The sequence below is a fragment of the Porites lutea genome, chromosome 14 (genome assembly GCF_958299795.1).
Source record: "Porites lutea chromosome 14, jaPorLute2.1, whole genome shotgun sequence".
NCBI lineage: Eukaryota > Metazoa > Cnidaria > Anthozoa > Scleractinia > Poritidae > Porites > Porites lutea.
Genome location: NC_133214.1, coordinates 20,607,686 through 20,623,030, shown reverse-complemented (window position 1 = coordinate 20,623,030; position 15,345 = coordinate 20,607,686).

The window sequence follows — 15,345 nt, the reverse complement described above, 5'->3', positions numbered from 1 at the left end:
ATGTCAGTGCAGAATGCGCGCCTAATAACAACAAAAAACAAAACAACAAAAAACAACAAGCCTAGTCTATATTAGCAACTTCTTTATGTCGTTTGCTATTGATTGAAGAGTCAGATCGTTGTTCTCCTGAAAATCACTCGCTTGGTAAAATTCGGCGAAAGCTCATATAAGGTCTATGTTTTCCTTTTGAGCGCAAATCAGGGTGCGAGGACCCCAACTTTTCTGTTTTGTTTTTCGTCTTTTCCATGAGAGCCCAGTGAAATCCAGCTTGTGCGCCATTGACCAAACAATTGAGACAATTTTTGACCTTAAAGGAAACAGTAAACAAGGAATTGCGAAAACGCCTCTGTCGAAGCTCAATTTTAGCTTTATGAGATCAGTTTAAACACGCGAGTGTCTTATAAAGAAATGTGGAGAACTCTAGCGACAGGACTTAAAAATTTACATACTTCTTAATTTTGACAAGAACAGATTAGTAGACTGGTATACACAATGTCTATCCTACACTTAAAAATGTGGATTGTAACAGAAGGTAACAGATTATAGTGATTCATATACTAGTGACGTCTGTTTATCGTTAGAGTCTCTTCTAACTGAGCACTCCGTTAAACACCTCGTTTTCTCTCACCCAGATCACAAAGGTTGCCTTTTGCCGGTATGCGTCCTCAAGTACAATTTCGATGGGCCGGAACATTCTTTTGAAGTTGCACCGCATGGTAATTCAAAAGGAAGAACAGGGTATATGAGAACAATGCCTAGTACACTGGATCTCCTGAGAAAAGAGGCGCAGAGTTACACGCCCAAAGTAGCCGTGGAAGTTGTAGACGATGCTAACGGTGGTATCATGGAGGCTGACAGCGCTGGTAGTTTACCTAGGAATCGGCAACAGGCTAGCAATTACAAAAGAACCGTATCAGGAAGCAATGAACGAAGACGAAAGAACGTGAAAGGCCTAAGGGACGAACTGTCTGCTGTGATGGAAATGTGTTTTAATCAGTCTCGTACTCCGGAAACAGCGTTTGTTCGCAAGGTCCAAGGCGCCCCCGACACAATGTGCGTCCTTGCATCCGACTACCAATTACGTGAGTTGGAGCGTAATGCGACAAAACCTGAAGCTTTTAAAATCGTCTCAGTAGATCCAACATTTAATCTCGGAGCGTTCGATGTCACGGTAATGACTTTCGAGCACGGGCTTGTTATCAATAAGCGCACTGGTAAACACCCCGTCATCATGGGTCCAATCCTGGTCCACCGAAGGAAACAGTTTTCGAACTACTTTTACTTTATGTCCTCCTTGGTGGAGCTGAAACCCTCCCTCTCTGAAATTCAAGCCTTTGGAACGGATGGAGAGACTGCTTTGCAGCAGGGTTTGTCCAAGCCCTGCACCAATCCAAGGCTCCTCAGATGCTTCGGACACTTTAAAAGAAACTGTGGAGACAAGCTCACTACTCTTGGCGTTCCCAAACAGTTCCAGAGTGCGTTCATTGGGGACATATTTGGTTACAACATCGGAAGCACTCACCATGAGGGGCTGGTGGACTCAGATAGCGAAGAGGTGTTCGATGCAAAGCTTTTGTCGCTTGAGGTAAATTACCACTTAAAGGTACCATACGTATTCAAACAGTAGATGGACACTATTCTCGTTTCATGTTTTTCTTCCCTTTTAGCCACACCGTTCTCCTTTACTGTCCCAAGACAATGCTGATAGAATAACGAATTATCACTCAGTCAGACATGAGAACAGACAATATATTAATACGAACTTTAGGGTATGAGCAAGACTTTAACCTTCGAGTGAGCAAGTAGAGAATGCTCTTCCACCCTCTTGAAGATTTTTTTTTTGGGGGGTGTGTGTTGGGGGAGGGGGGAGTAGGAGAAGGTCAAGATTTTCAGTAGCTGTTAAATTATTCCTGGAAATATTCCTAGTTATTACGCATTTTGTCTTAAAGGGTTTTCTTTCCGGCGCTTGACATTTTTGCCCACTTTAACAAGCCTTAACATATTTCACTTGGTTTAAGTTCGATTGAAACATTTATCAGCAGTTTGATAAAATCCGAGATGATGGATCCTAACTTTAGGCTACACGCAAAGACTGACGTTACATAACGTCATCATTGACACAGGATCTGTTATGTTGAAGAGGCCAGGAGAAAAATGGGCGAAGTACTGACGGTTAAAAAAGTTAACAACATTGCAACTGAAACAGAACAAAGACCCAAAGGTCCAACTACCTACCCTAATCCCGCGCAACTGTTTTTGAAAGGGCGAGTTTGTATCCGCCGGGAAAAATTGAATAGTGTAATCTTGTATTTTATTTCCCACTACACTTTAAAGCAAGGGAGTCTTGATTCATAGAGAATCCGTCGATCAGTTAATTAATGTTGCGTGCTGACTGGTATTGCTAAGCTTTCTATTTCTTTTCGCTCCTAACAGGAGACGTGGAACAATTTAGAAGTTAATGCGAACCAGCTCAAAGTGCCCTCCTTCCATCAGTGGTTTTGCAAAAACAAGGCCAAAGAAATGAAAGAGCACATGCTTCCAGCTCTGCGAACGGAGGTGGGATTGGGTTCGCCTCCAGAGCCATACTATCAAAACAAAAGTGAAAGCATGAATGAGGTGATCAAAGACCAAGTGCAATATCAAGAAAGTGAATTGCCAGAGTTTATCAAGAAGGTGTCATGTATCGGGGAGCGGCACAAAGATCTGCTACGCAAAGCAGTGGCAAGAACTGGAGAGTGGGAACTTCGTCCGGGATTTCGGTTCCTGGAGAGACCAAATTGGTTCAAAATGACCTCACAACAGAGGGAAGCCCACATGAAGGTTGTAATGAAGATTGAATTATCAGAGGACAGGACTCTTGCAATGCTCATCTTGCCTCAAGCGAGCTCCACGCTGCCACTCTTATCTACTGGCTACGATCAAATACCACACATATCTTCTTTTACCTTGAAAAAGTTGTGGAGGGAGGCCAGAGAGCTAGTGGCATCCCCAGGGTACGTTCTGCCAGTTGCTGGATCAAGCTGCTCATTTGCGAAACAGGTGTTCAACTCCAAGCAGCCTAGCAAACCCCTCCTAGTAACAAGACGACCAACTAAACAGAGTGCAACATGTTACGTTTTTGAGTGCGACCCTGTTTGCCCTCAATATTCGTATTTAGGGTTGTGTTGTCATACAGTGGCAACAGCAGAGTCAAATAAAGTCCTGAAGGAGTACATCGACTTCTTAGAGAAAAACACTGCCCTACCAAACCTTCATCAGCTCTCACTAAAGTTCAGTGGGCGGAAAGGTGCTGGGCGTAAAGGGGGCAAACCTGTCAGAGGCCGTGCTCGTGCATCCGACAAACAGCCTGTCCTGGACACAACATTTTCCCGCCCCGCCAATTTTTCGTCCAACTCACCAAATGTGGAACAAGGCGTCAAAGAAAATATACCAGATGCAGCCTCTGAGGACAATGCCGGCGATAGTCAGCTGACGCATACCAGTTTTCCAATGAATACCACAAGGTCTGCTGAAAACCAACAGGAAACGCATACCTCCAGCTCTAAATTTGTCACGTACACTGGCTTTCCTATCGGATCGTTATCGTTCAGTGAAAACCAGCAGGACCAACAAGTGGTTACCTCACCACCGCTTTCCTGCTCGGGTTTCCATGTCCGAAGCGCATCTTTCAGCCGTGAACAACAGCAGCAACAGCAACCCTCTACATCGTCACAGATTGCCTTTGGTTGTGTTTCTGCTGGCACTACACATATTGTTAATCAACAAAAGCAGCAACAGAAACCCTCTAAATCATCACATCTTGCCTTCAACCGTGTTGCTGCGGGGACTACACACACTGTTAGTCAACAACAGTACGAACAGCAATCATCTACCTCGGCACAACTTGCCTACGATGGGTACTGTACTGGCGCCACATCCTTTGCCAATGAGCAGCAACAACAGCAATCATCTACCTTGTCCCAGCTTGGGTTTGATGGCTTTCCAGCTCAAACTTCATCATTTTTCAGTCAACAGCATCAGGAACAGCAACCATCTACCTCATCGCAGCGCGTGTTGGATTCTTTTACTTTTGGAACTACAACTTTCGGCGATAATCAGTTGCCACAGCAGAAGCAGCAACTGTCTGTTTGCCCTCGCATCGCCTATGCGTACCCTAACCTTCCTACAGACATTATGTCTGCTAACCCTTACGAATGTCAGCAGCCAGCTACCAGTTTTTCAGGGTGGTTTCCACAGCAGACGTCTTATGGAGAACTGCCATTTGTAGCGAACAAAGAAGCCCCTTCCACTCGGTTTTCGCCCTCTCCCAAGCCGGGTTTTCCTTCACCACCAGATGGAGTATTCTATTGTTACCTTCTGGAGTTTTGCCCCCCGCAAGTGTCCAAGTGTTACGGCTGTAATCAAGGGCTGAAACCTGAGGGCCGAGTCGCACAACCACCTTTCAACTTGGTAATAGTTACCAAAATGAACCGCACATATTATTCAAATGGGGAAAAAAATTGTAAGTTGTCTAACGTATACTTTCACTGTAGGTTGAAGTGTGTAAGGCAGAAGCAGCCATATTTTTTGCCAACGATGTGCAAGATTCCCCCAAACCTAACACCATTCTTGTTGCCTTGTCACAGGGACGTACTCAATAATCTCTGATTTAAAGAACACGCATCCTCCAGCCAAATCATACAGTAGCAAGTAGTTAGGATGTTACGGCTGCATTCTAGGGCTGAATTGCTCGCAGTTCGTCATATAATCATCTAGTATTTGATCTACTTTGAACGGGATAAAAAGTAATGATTCGATACGAGAATCTGAGGAAGTGATTACAACGGAAAAGGAGGCTAGAAACACGTCTGTGTAGTTCAATGGAGTAATTTAATGTTATCAGTTTATAAAAGTCAAACTGAAAAAAATGCAGCAGAAGAAATCGTTTAATACCCAAGTTATTTCTTCGATAAAAACTATCGGTTTCATATATGACGACGGGAAAAAGAAGGGCAATTCCCATTTTGATGGCGAAGACTACAGTATAAATACTTTTTGTCCACCTCTTAAACTGACAAGACGGGCGACGTTTGGCAGCGCCATGCCAATACCTGTGTGCTACAGGTAGTGATGCCCCTTCATTTGAGCAGTATTGAAATTATTCTGTAAAGACGCCAAATCTGATACCACGTCTGTTTTCTCAGGTTATCGATTACTCTGTTCAGTCCGTACCGCTGTTATAAACTGGCGAACAAAAAACAAAAGACAAAATGAAATCTAATAATATTATCAGACATAATCATAACAATTACAATATCCTCAAATAGATTGGTGCATAAACTGCTGTATTCTGCCCTAATTAATCTGCAAAGTTGCAATCGCGGACAGTTGGCTGTAATCAAACGGCTATATGAGCTTATCATTGTAGGTCCTTTTCATTAAATCCCCCAATCATTGATTACAATCACTATAGTAATAAATTTAAGAGAGTAACTTTGTAAAATTGAGGAGGTTTAGGCTCCGGCGACTGTTTTGAAAGAAACTTAACAGCCATTTTGCAAGCTGCTCTCCATATTTTTAATTGTGATATTTGAAAATGACTGTTAAAAGCTCTTTTTTAGTTGGCAATTTTACTTTTGTGGGAAATTGTAATGGTTATGATTAATTGGTAACAGGACATCGTGTCATCCAATTCAATCTGTAACCATACTCCTGATTAACAAATCGGACTCCCGTTTCGCGGTCGTCCCATTTGTTAATTACTCATATGATTACAGACCGAATTGGACTTCACTCAGTACGATTACCATCATAAAGAAAGGTACCTGTCAACGACCGTTGTTTTGTCTTACTCCCATGTAATCAACGTCGTTGTGTTTCCTTCAAGTACTCATTACGTAACTATCTACCCTTGGTTTAGTGGTATTTCCTACACCCATCACTCTGTTTTGAAAGGTGTTTTGTTGCGTTCTTAGGCTTTGTTTAGGGTAATATCGAGCCCTTAGCGTTAGGCTAATCGTGTCTTCCGTCAACAGGAACGACGTTTGTAATCATGTTCTGTTTGTTAGTTTATCAGGGTCTTGACGATGTTGAATAATGGTAATCAAGACAATAATCTTGGTAAATGATGTTGAATCTGTCAGCCGTTAATGTCCGTTGCTTGTGTTAGATCAATAGATAAATTAATACAAACGTTCCGGCTTCTACGAATATTTTTAAGCTCCAGCCATTTTATGCATTATGTATATGGGAGGGCAGTTGTTACCCGCCAACCAAAGCAAGCCAAACAGCAGTTTTTGTCACAAACAGTGAAGTCATATGTTCTCGTATCTTTTCACTTGAATAAACCAATTCCTGTGTGACTTCGTTTAGTTCTGGTTGTTCTTTTTTAATGCAATTCCACGAAAAGTTAATGAACCCGCGCTTTCCTCTTCTTTTCTGCGCCTGTTTCCTGATTAGCTCGTAACTCCCTTAGTCACGTGCCGTTCTGTTACCGTCATTTTGAAGTGAAAACTATTTATTTTTATCATTTCTATAGCGTTTTATTCTTACTTTGTTACTTGTGTTTATTTTATTTCTTATCTTTATTTTATTTTATTTTTATTATTTTGGTTTCCGGGGGATTCCGGGTCGGTTCCGGGTGATTCCGGCAGGTTCCGGTAGGTTCCGGGTAGGTTCCGTGTTTTACATACACCCGACTGAGACTGTTGCCGCAGGTGCCTATCAAACATTATTCCTTCTATAACCCGGTCGCGCACGCGCGTTTCCGGTGAGCTCCCACTTAAGAAAGCAGTCAAAAATAGGGTACAATACCATGGGGAACGTTGTAATAGAGGGCAATTCATAGCACTGTGGAATACCACGTTTTAAAATCGTATATAATCGACTCTCTAGGACCCACAAACTATTTTATCACACATTACACGAAAAAAACTAAAATTTTTAGTGATATGAGCCGTTCTTTTAGTTTCTGAATAGCGATTTTGCAGTATTTCGTATCCGTGGTGTAGTTAACGTGCAAATCTGTCACCGAACCACCATGGTGCAGCAATGGCTAAAATCGTTCTCCCGTTACCAATCTGGATTTATCCTTTGGAATTGCCTCTTGGTCCTATTGTTTTTATCAGAAAGTGGTTTTGTGACGGGTTTATGGATGATTGAGACCATTGGCCGTAGACCTTACTTGATCCATCTTACTTGGAGTGGTCTCAAAAGTTAATGACCTAAGGCAGGCTTGACCTTCGTTCATGTAATCTACTTTTTTATTGCATCAAGGCTTAATGCGAAGTCTGATAGTTTAGTTTCATGGCATCGAGAACCTGGTGCCACAGCTGTTGATGCTTTCAGTATTACCTGGGCTAATTTTAATTGTTACGCTTTTCCTCAGTTTTAGTCAGCTGTCTCGACTTTCGGCTAAAGAAGAAGATAACCAAAACGTGTACTAAGCCGTCTTCGCCATCTCTGTACGGTGTTATTTGCAGTCACTCGTAAGAAAGCAGGGGCACCCAACGAGAATATAGTTCAAAACCACTTAAACATAGCACTGTTAAACGTATTTTAGTATTTAAACGGTAGATGTAGGCATATTTTTATCCCCTAAAAATTTTTCATCTGTTGGGATTTCCTAGCTGAAAGCCTAGTGATCCGAAAATTATAGGGATTGAAACTTACCTTTTCGAAAATTTCAGCGAGAAAAAAGGCTCCCGAAAACTCTAGGTGACCTTTTTAGGGTAAAAACCCGTTAAAAATAGGCAATTATACCATTTTTTTGATGTTCGAAAATCATAGGAGAGGCAGGCAAGCAAGACATTTTACAACAAATGTTCCGAAAATTCTAGATCTAAAATCGTCTTCCGAACAGATATTCTTCCGAAAATTGTCGTTGGGTGCCCCTGAGAATAGATGAGTGTGGGCTCATTTTCCCGAACAGCGGCTGGTAATTGAGCCTACCCTGAGAAAAGCACTGATGTTATAAAGACCCCTTCTAGTCACTGCGCCGCCTTATTAACGCCTGTTGGCTCGGATCTCAATGACGGAATAAAAATAAAACAGCGCTGTCACCTACTTAGGCAGCAGAATGAAGTGAAATGCCCACACTAACTTAGTAGATGTCATGGATGGAGTCTTTTTGCTTCAAAAGAACCTTTTTCAAATAATGAATATCTGATTTTGGGTGCCAACTTGAGTCGATGCAGATTTTCTTGCCGTTGGCAAACTGACCAAAACAACTTTTCCAATGGCTTATGAAGCCAAAAAAGGACGTCTTACCTTCTCGTTTTATTTGATAAAAAGGTTCACGCAAATATTTGTAAAAGTTAATCAAAAAATGAAAAATAAAAGGGTGTTGGAATCTTATTATAATCTTTTTACTACCAGTTATCATCTTCGGCCGGACTTACTCTTCTCCGAAGCCACCCCTCTTCTATGAAGGGTGTATCACCGATACAATCGATAGTCAGTTCTGTTAAAGCTATTTAGAATGCTAAACTCCGGTGGTGAACAGGTTTCCAAAACGTTAGTTGTGCTTAATTATTGACTTAAACCTACTCTATCATGTCAAAAAATAGATTTTCTTTCAAAAAAACACTTTTTTTAAAGACATGAACTTTTAATACAAACAAAATGAGACATGCTATAATTCTTCGAAAAGAAAATGGGTCCTGCTTAAGTCGAATCGGTGTACAATATTGCTTGTAATCAAACTGATAAAATACAATTTAATTTCCTTTTAGTGATGTTGGAAAGATTGTCAACCCTTTATTTTTTACGGCACGATTGTTAAGTGGGTACCAAGGTCACACATGTACAAGATGATTCTTAACTTAAAAAAGCTGACAAACATTGTTTTAAAGAATAATACAAAGAATGGTAAAAGAGGGTCAAAAACGAGATTCACCCAATGCAGATTCACCTGATCGGGATTCGGGATCGGCACCTGATCACAGTAGTATCCGTAAAAAAAGGTTAAGTTTATATGAAATTACTCTCTGGGGCCGAGATTTCGTGTCTGTTGTCCGTATTAGAGAGAGTCGGTATTATGGAGGTTTTTTTAAAGAAAATATATGAGAATTTCTCGGGACATTGGAAACTGTCCGTAATAGAGAGGAGTCCGTATCAGAGAGGTGTCCGTATCGAGAGGTTCGACTGTATTCTTTTCTACAGTTAATTATCATGTGAAAGGTTTAAATCCAGGAGTCATTTCAAAAGTAGGTTGAGTTTCATCGTCCGAGTAAACGTAGTCCTGAATAGAACTGTTGTTGTTGACATTGACTAATGTTTCGACAACCTGTGCGGTCATCTTCACAGTCAAGGTAAGTTGTATCACGTCAGTTGATGGTATTATACTCTGGTTATAGAGCAAAACTCTGGTGGTAAAAAGGTTACTTTCCAAAATGTTAGTTTTCTTAATCATTGACTTCAAAATACTCGGTCATTTGAAAAAAAAATTCTTTCAAGAGAAAAGCGTTTTTAAAGGCATCATTTTTTGACACATTCAAACTGCAACATAATTCGTCGCTAGTACTTTCTGGGGTGGATCCCGCTTTAGTCAAAGCGGCGTACAATGTTGCTTGTCTTCAACCTAACGGAAACACTTTAATAACTTTATGCTGTGCTTATGATGTTGGACAGAGTGTGGACCCGTTTACCACGGCTTTCAGCGGAATGTGCGGATACCTAGGTCACGCATGTAAAAGATAACTGTTAAGATATAGCAACAAATACGAGCTAAAAAATAAAGTTCTAAAGAATAATACAATGAATGCTAACCTGAGAATAGTATAATGAATGGTAAAAGAGGGTCAAAAATGTGACTCTACATACCGCGCCACGAAAAGCCTTTCCCCTTTTTAAAGGAAATTGATCTTTCACAGTTTAGCCTAAAAATTTGCTACATTTGAATGTAAATAAGGTCAATTCTCGTTGAAATATGTTTTTTAGGAAAATCGACAAGATAGCTTTGTAAGCAGCTCGAACGTGTAAATCGTTGTTGTCAAAGGAAGCACAGACAGTCACTATTCTTTTCTACCACCTAGTATCATCTTCGGGCCTTATTCATTTCCGAAGCCGCCCTTCTTGGTGTATAAAGTTTTTATTTAAATTTACTCCAAGCTTACAGAAAGGTAAACATCGGTGGTGATTAGGCGTCAAAATCGTTAGTTTTTCTTTTTATCGGTAGATTTCTTTTCACAGTTTCCAATCCTGGAAAGAATGTCCACACACCCACGTCACCGTTATATATGCGGATAAAAAGTACACGCATCAAAGCAAGTTCAACTTCTTTTACCTTCTAATAACAAATAAACTAAAAAGATATGGATTGATTTATACGAATAATTCAGTGAATGGTGAAGGAGGATCATAAACGAGGTTCTACTAACCACGTCCATTGAAAAGCCTTTTGCGTTATTAGTAACAAATTTAAATGGGTTATTTTCAAAGATTTCGCTAAGAATTGACCAAACGTATACAAAAGAGAAATGCCTTTTGCAACACGGTTTTTCAGAAAATGGAGGAGTTCAGACGTTTGACTCGTTGAAAAGGTTTGAGTAGTATAGAAAAACAGCATTCAACCGACTGTTCTATTTTACCACTATTTATCATCTTTGACCTTTTGTATTCTTCTCCGAACAAAACCGTCTTAGTGTATTAAGAATTTTTAATGTTTATTGTCAACCATACAATCAACAGTCTTTCTGTTAAAGATAACAGAAAGCTAAAAACTGGTGGTGAATAGGTTACTTTCCAAACTGTTAATTTTCTTAATCATTGACTTCAAAATACTCGGTCATGTCGAAAACAGAAATTCTTTCCAGAGAACACCATTTTTAAAGGCATCATTTTTTGATACTTTCAAACTGCGACATGCTATAATTCGTCGCAAGTACTCTGTAGGTTGGATCCCGCTTTATAGTCAAAGCGGCGTACAATATTGCTGTCCTCAACTTAACGGAGACACTTTGATTTCCCTTTATGCTGGGCTATTGATGTTGAAAAGAGTGTGGACCCGTTTACCATGGTTTTCAGCTGATGCCAAGGTCACGCATGCCTAAGATATCTCTTCCGTTATAGCAACAAATAAGCTGAAAAGTAAAGTTCTAAAGAATAATACAATGAATGGTAAAAACTTAAGAATAATGTGATGAATGGTAAGAGAAGGTCAAAAAGGTGACTCTACGTACCGCGCTTCACGAAAAGCCTTTCCCATTAATTAAAAAGAAGTTTTAAAGGAAGTTGATCTTTTACAGTTTAGCCTAAAAAAATTGCTACATCTGAATGCCTGAATAAGGTCAATTCTCGTCGAAATATGTTTTTTAGGAAAATCGACAAGATAGCTTTGTAAGCTCGAAAGTTTGACTAGTTGTTGTCAAAGGAAGCACAACGTTCAACAGACAGTCACTATTCTTTTCTACCACCTAGTATCATCTTTGGGCCTTATTCTTTCCCGAAGCCGGCCTTCTTGGTGTATAAAGTTTTGATTTAAATTTACTCCAAGCTTACAGAAAGGTAAACATCGGTGGTGATTAGGCGTCAAAATCGTTAGTTTTTCTTTTTATCGGTAGATTTCTTTTCACAGTTTCCAATCCTGGAAAGAATGTCCACAAACCAACGTCACCGTTATATGCGGATAAAAAGTACACGCATCAAAGCAAGTTCAACTTCTTTTACCTTCTAATAACAAATAAACTAAAATATGGATTGATTTACACAGAATAATTGAATGAATGGTGAAGGACGGTCACAAACGAGGTTCTACTAACCTTGTCCATTGAAAAGCCTTTTGCGTTATTAGTAACAAATTTAAATGGGTTATTTTCAAAGATTTCGCTAAGAATTGACCAAACGTATACAAAAGAGAAATGCTTTTTGCAACACGGTTTTTCAGAAAATGGAGGAGTTCAGACGTTTGACTCGTTGAAACAGTTTGAGTAAAATAGAAAAACTGTCTTATTTTACCACTTGTTATCACCTTTGACCGTTCGTATTCTTCTCCGAAGGAAACCGTCTTTGTGTATTAAGAATTTTTAATGTTTATTCTCAACCATGCAATCAACAGTCTTTCTGTTAAAGATAACAGAAAGCTAAAAACTGGTTGTGAATAGGTTACTTTCCAAACTGTTAATTTTCTTAATCATTGACTTCAAAATACTCGGTCATGTCAAAAAAAGAAATTCTTTCCAGAGAACACCATTTTTAAAGGCATCATTTTTTGATAAGCTTTTAAACTGCGACATGCTATAATTCGTCGCTACTACTCTCTAGGTTGGATCCCGCTTTAGTCAAAGCGGCGTACAATATTGCTTGTCCTTATCGCTATGGATATTGGAAAGAGTGTGGACCCGTTTAGCTCGGTTTTCAGCTCATGTCAAGGCCACGCAAGCACAAGATATCTCTTTTCCGTTAAAGCAACAAATAAGCTGAAAAGTAAAGTTCTAAAAAGTAATACAATGAACGGTAAAAATAAGAATAATTTGATGAATGGTAAAAGAGGGTCAAAAAGGTGACTATACGTACCGCGCGCAACGAAAAGCCTTTCCCATTAATAAAAAAGGAGTTTAGGAAATTGATCTTTCACATTTGAATGTGAATAAGGTCAATTCTCGTCGAAATATGTTTTTTTAGGAAAATCGAGAAGAAAGCTTTGTAAGGAGCTCAAACGTTTGACTCAATGTAGTCAGAGGAAGCACAGCGGTCAAGAGACTATTCTTTTCTACCACCAATAATTATCTTCGGGCCTTATTCTTTTTTGAAGCCACCCTTCTTGGTGTATGAAGGTTTTACTTAAATTTGTTTTAAGCATACTGAAAGAAAAACACCGGCGGTTATTAGGCGTCTAAATCGATCTTTCTTTTCATAGTTTCTTAATCTGGAAGGAATGTCGACACTTCTACGTCACCGTTATGTACTGATAAAAAATACACGCATCAAAGCAAGTTCAAGATTAGTTGACCTTGTAACAACAAATAAACTGAAACATGGATTGCCTTACACAGAATAATTCAATGAATGGTGAAAGAGGATCACAAACGATGTTCTACTAGTAACCACGTCCGTTGAAAAAGCCTTTCCCGTTGTTAGTAACAAATTAAATGGGTTATTTTCAAAGATTTCGTTAAGAATTCACCAAACGTATAAAAAAGAGAAAAGCTACTCGAAAGACGGTTTTTAAGGAAATTTAGAGGATGTCTTTGTAAGGAGCTCAGACGTTTGACTCGTTGAAACAGTTTGACTAGAAAAAGAGCATTTTATTTTTAACTGACTGCATGTTCTAAATTTTTACCACTAGTTATCATCTTGGACCGGTCGTATTCTTCTCGAAATTGAAGCAAACCTTCTTGGTGTATTAAGGGTTTTTAATTTTTTTTTCTCATCCATGCAATCAACAGTCTTTCTGTTAAAGATTACAAAAAGCTAAACTCTGTTGGTGAATAGGGTTACTTCCCAAAAGTTACTGAGTTTTCTTAATCATTGACTTCAAAATACTCGGTCGTGTCGAAAAAAAAATTTCTTTTAAGAGAACACCATTTTTTTTTATTTTTTCAAACTGCGACATGCTATAATTCGTCGCTAGTATTCTCTAGGTTGGGTTCACCTTTAGTCAAAGCGGCGTACAATATTGCTTGTCCACAACTTAACGGAGACACTTTGATTTCCCTTTATGCTATGCTATTGATGTTGGAAAGAGTGTGGACCCTTTTACCACAGTTTTGAGCGGATACCAAGGTCACGCATGTACAAGATAACTCTTACGTTATAGCAACAAATAAGCTAAAAAATAAAGTTCTAAAGTATAAAACAATGAATGGTAAAAGGTTAAGAATAATATGATGAATGGTAAAGGAGGGTCAAAAAGGAGACTCTACTTACCACGCGCAACGAAAAGCCTTTCCATTAATAAAAAAGGAGTGTAGAAAGTTGGTCTTTCACGGTTTAGCCTAAGAATTTGCTACATTTGAATGTGAATAAGGTCTTTTCTGGTCGAAATATGGTTTTTAGGAAAATCTAGAAGATACCTTAAAAAGGAGCTCAAACGTTTGACTCGTTGTTGTCAGGAGAAGCATAACGGTCAAGAGACTATTGTTTTCTATCACCAATAATCATCTTCCGCGGGCCTTTTTCTTTTCTGAAGTCATCTTTCTTAATGTATGAAGGTTTTATTTAAATTTATTTCAAGCCGACAGAAAGAAAAACACCGGTGGTGATTAGGCATCGAAATCGTCCGTTTGCTTTTCATCGGTAGATGTCCTGTTGTAGTTTAATTTCTTATTCTGGAAAGAATGTCGACCCACCCACGTCACCGTTATATACGGCTAAAAAATTACACGCACCAAAGCAAGTTCGAGAATAGTTGACCTTGTAACAACAAATAAACTGAAACATGGATTGCCTTACACAGAATAATTCAACGAATGGTAAACGAGGATCATAAACGATGTTCTACTAACCATGTCCATGGAAAAGCCTTTCTGGTTACTAGTAACAAATTTAAATGGGTTATTTTGATTCAAAGGTTTGCTAAGAATTCATTAAACGTAAAAAAAGAGAAAAGCTACACGAAATTCGGTTTTTTAAAAAATGGAGAAATGTCTTTGTAAGGAGCTCAGACGTTTGAGCCGTTGAAACAGTTTGACTAGAAAAACACCATTCAGGTGACTGGTCTTTTTTTCTTGTTATCATCTTCGGCTGATCGTCCGAAGCGACCCATTTTGTTGTCATGAAGGTTTTTTTTAATTTTTTCATATCCATGAAATCGTTAGTCTTTTTAGTTAAATCTTACTGGAAGCTACAATCCGGTGGTTATTGGTTTCCAAAACGTTAGTTTTCGTAATCATCGACTTTAAAATACTCGGTCATTGCGAAGAAAGAAATTTCCTTTCAAGAGAACACCGTCTATAAAATTCGAGAACTTTTCTGATACTTTCAAACTGCCACATTCTTTTCGATGTTACTGCAGTGGCAGACCCAGTTTAAAATAACATTTTCTGCTCTTCGAGCCTCATTCTGGTCTAAAAATAGACTTTCTCAAAGTCGTTCGCATGGTTTTATTGTCTGGTCAGGTAGGACCAGGTTGGCTCGCTCGTGCTTCGCGCTCGGCGCTCGTACGATCGCGCTTCGCGCTCACTGTTGCGCTACGCGCTCAAAAGCTCGACTTGTGAGCAAGTCTAGTCTAAAAATAATGGCCCAGGCCCCTCCTCTCGATCCCCCACTGTACTATCTAGGTTGGGTCATGCGGTATACAATATCACTTGTCGTAAAACTTAACGAAGACTTAAATTTCCTTTTATGCTGTGCTATTGATGTTGGAGAGAGTGTGAACCTTTTTACGTCACGGTTTTGAGCACAAGGTCACGCATGTACAAGATGATT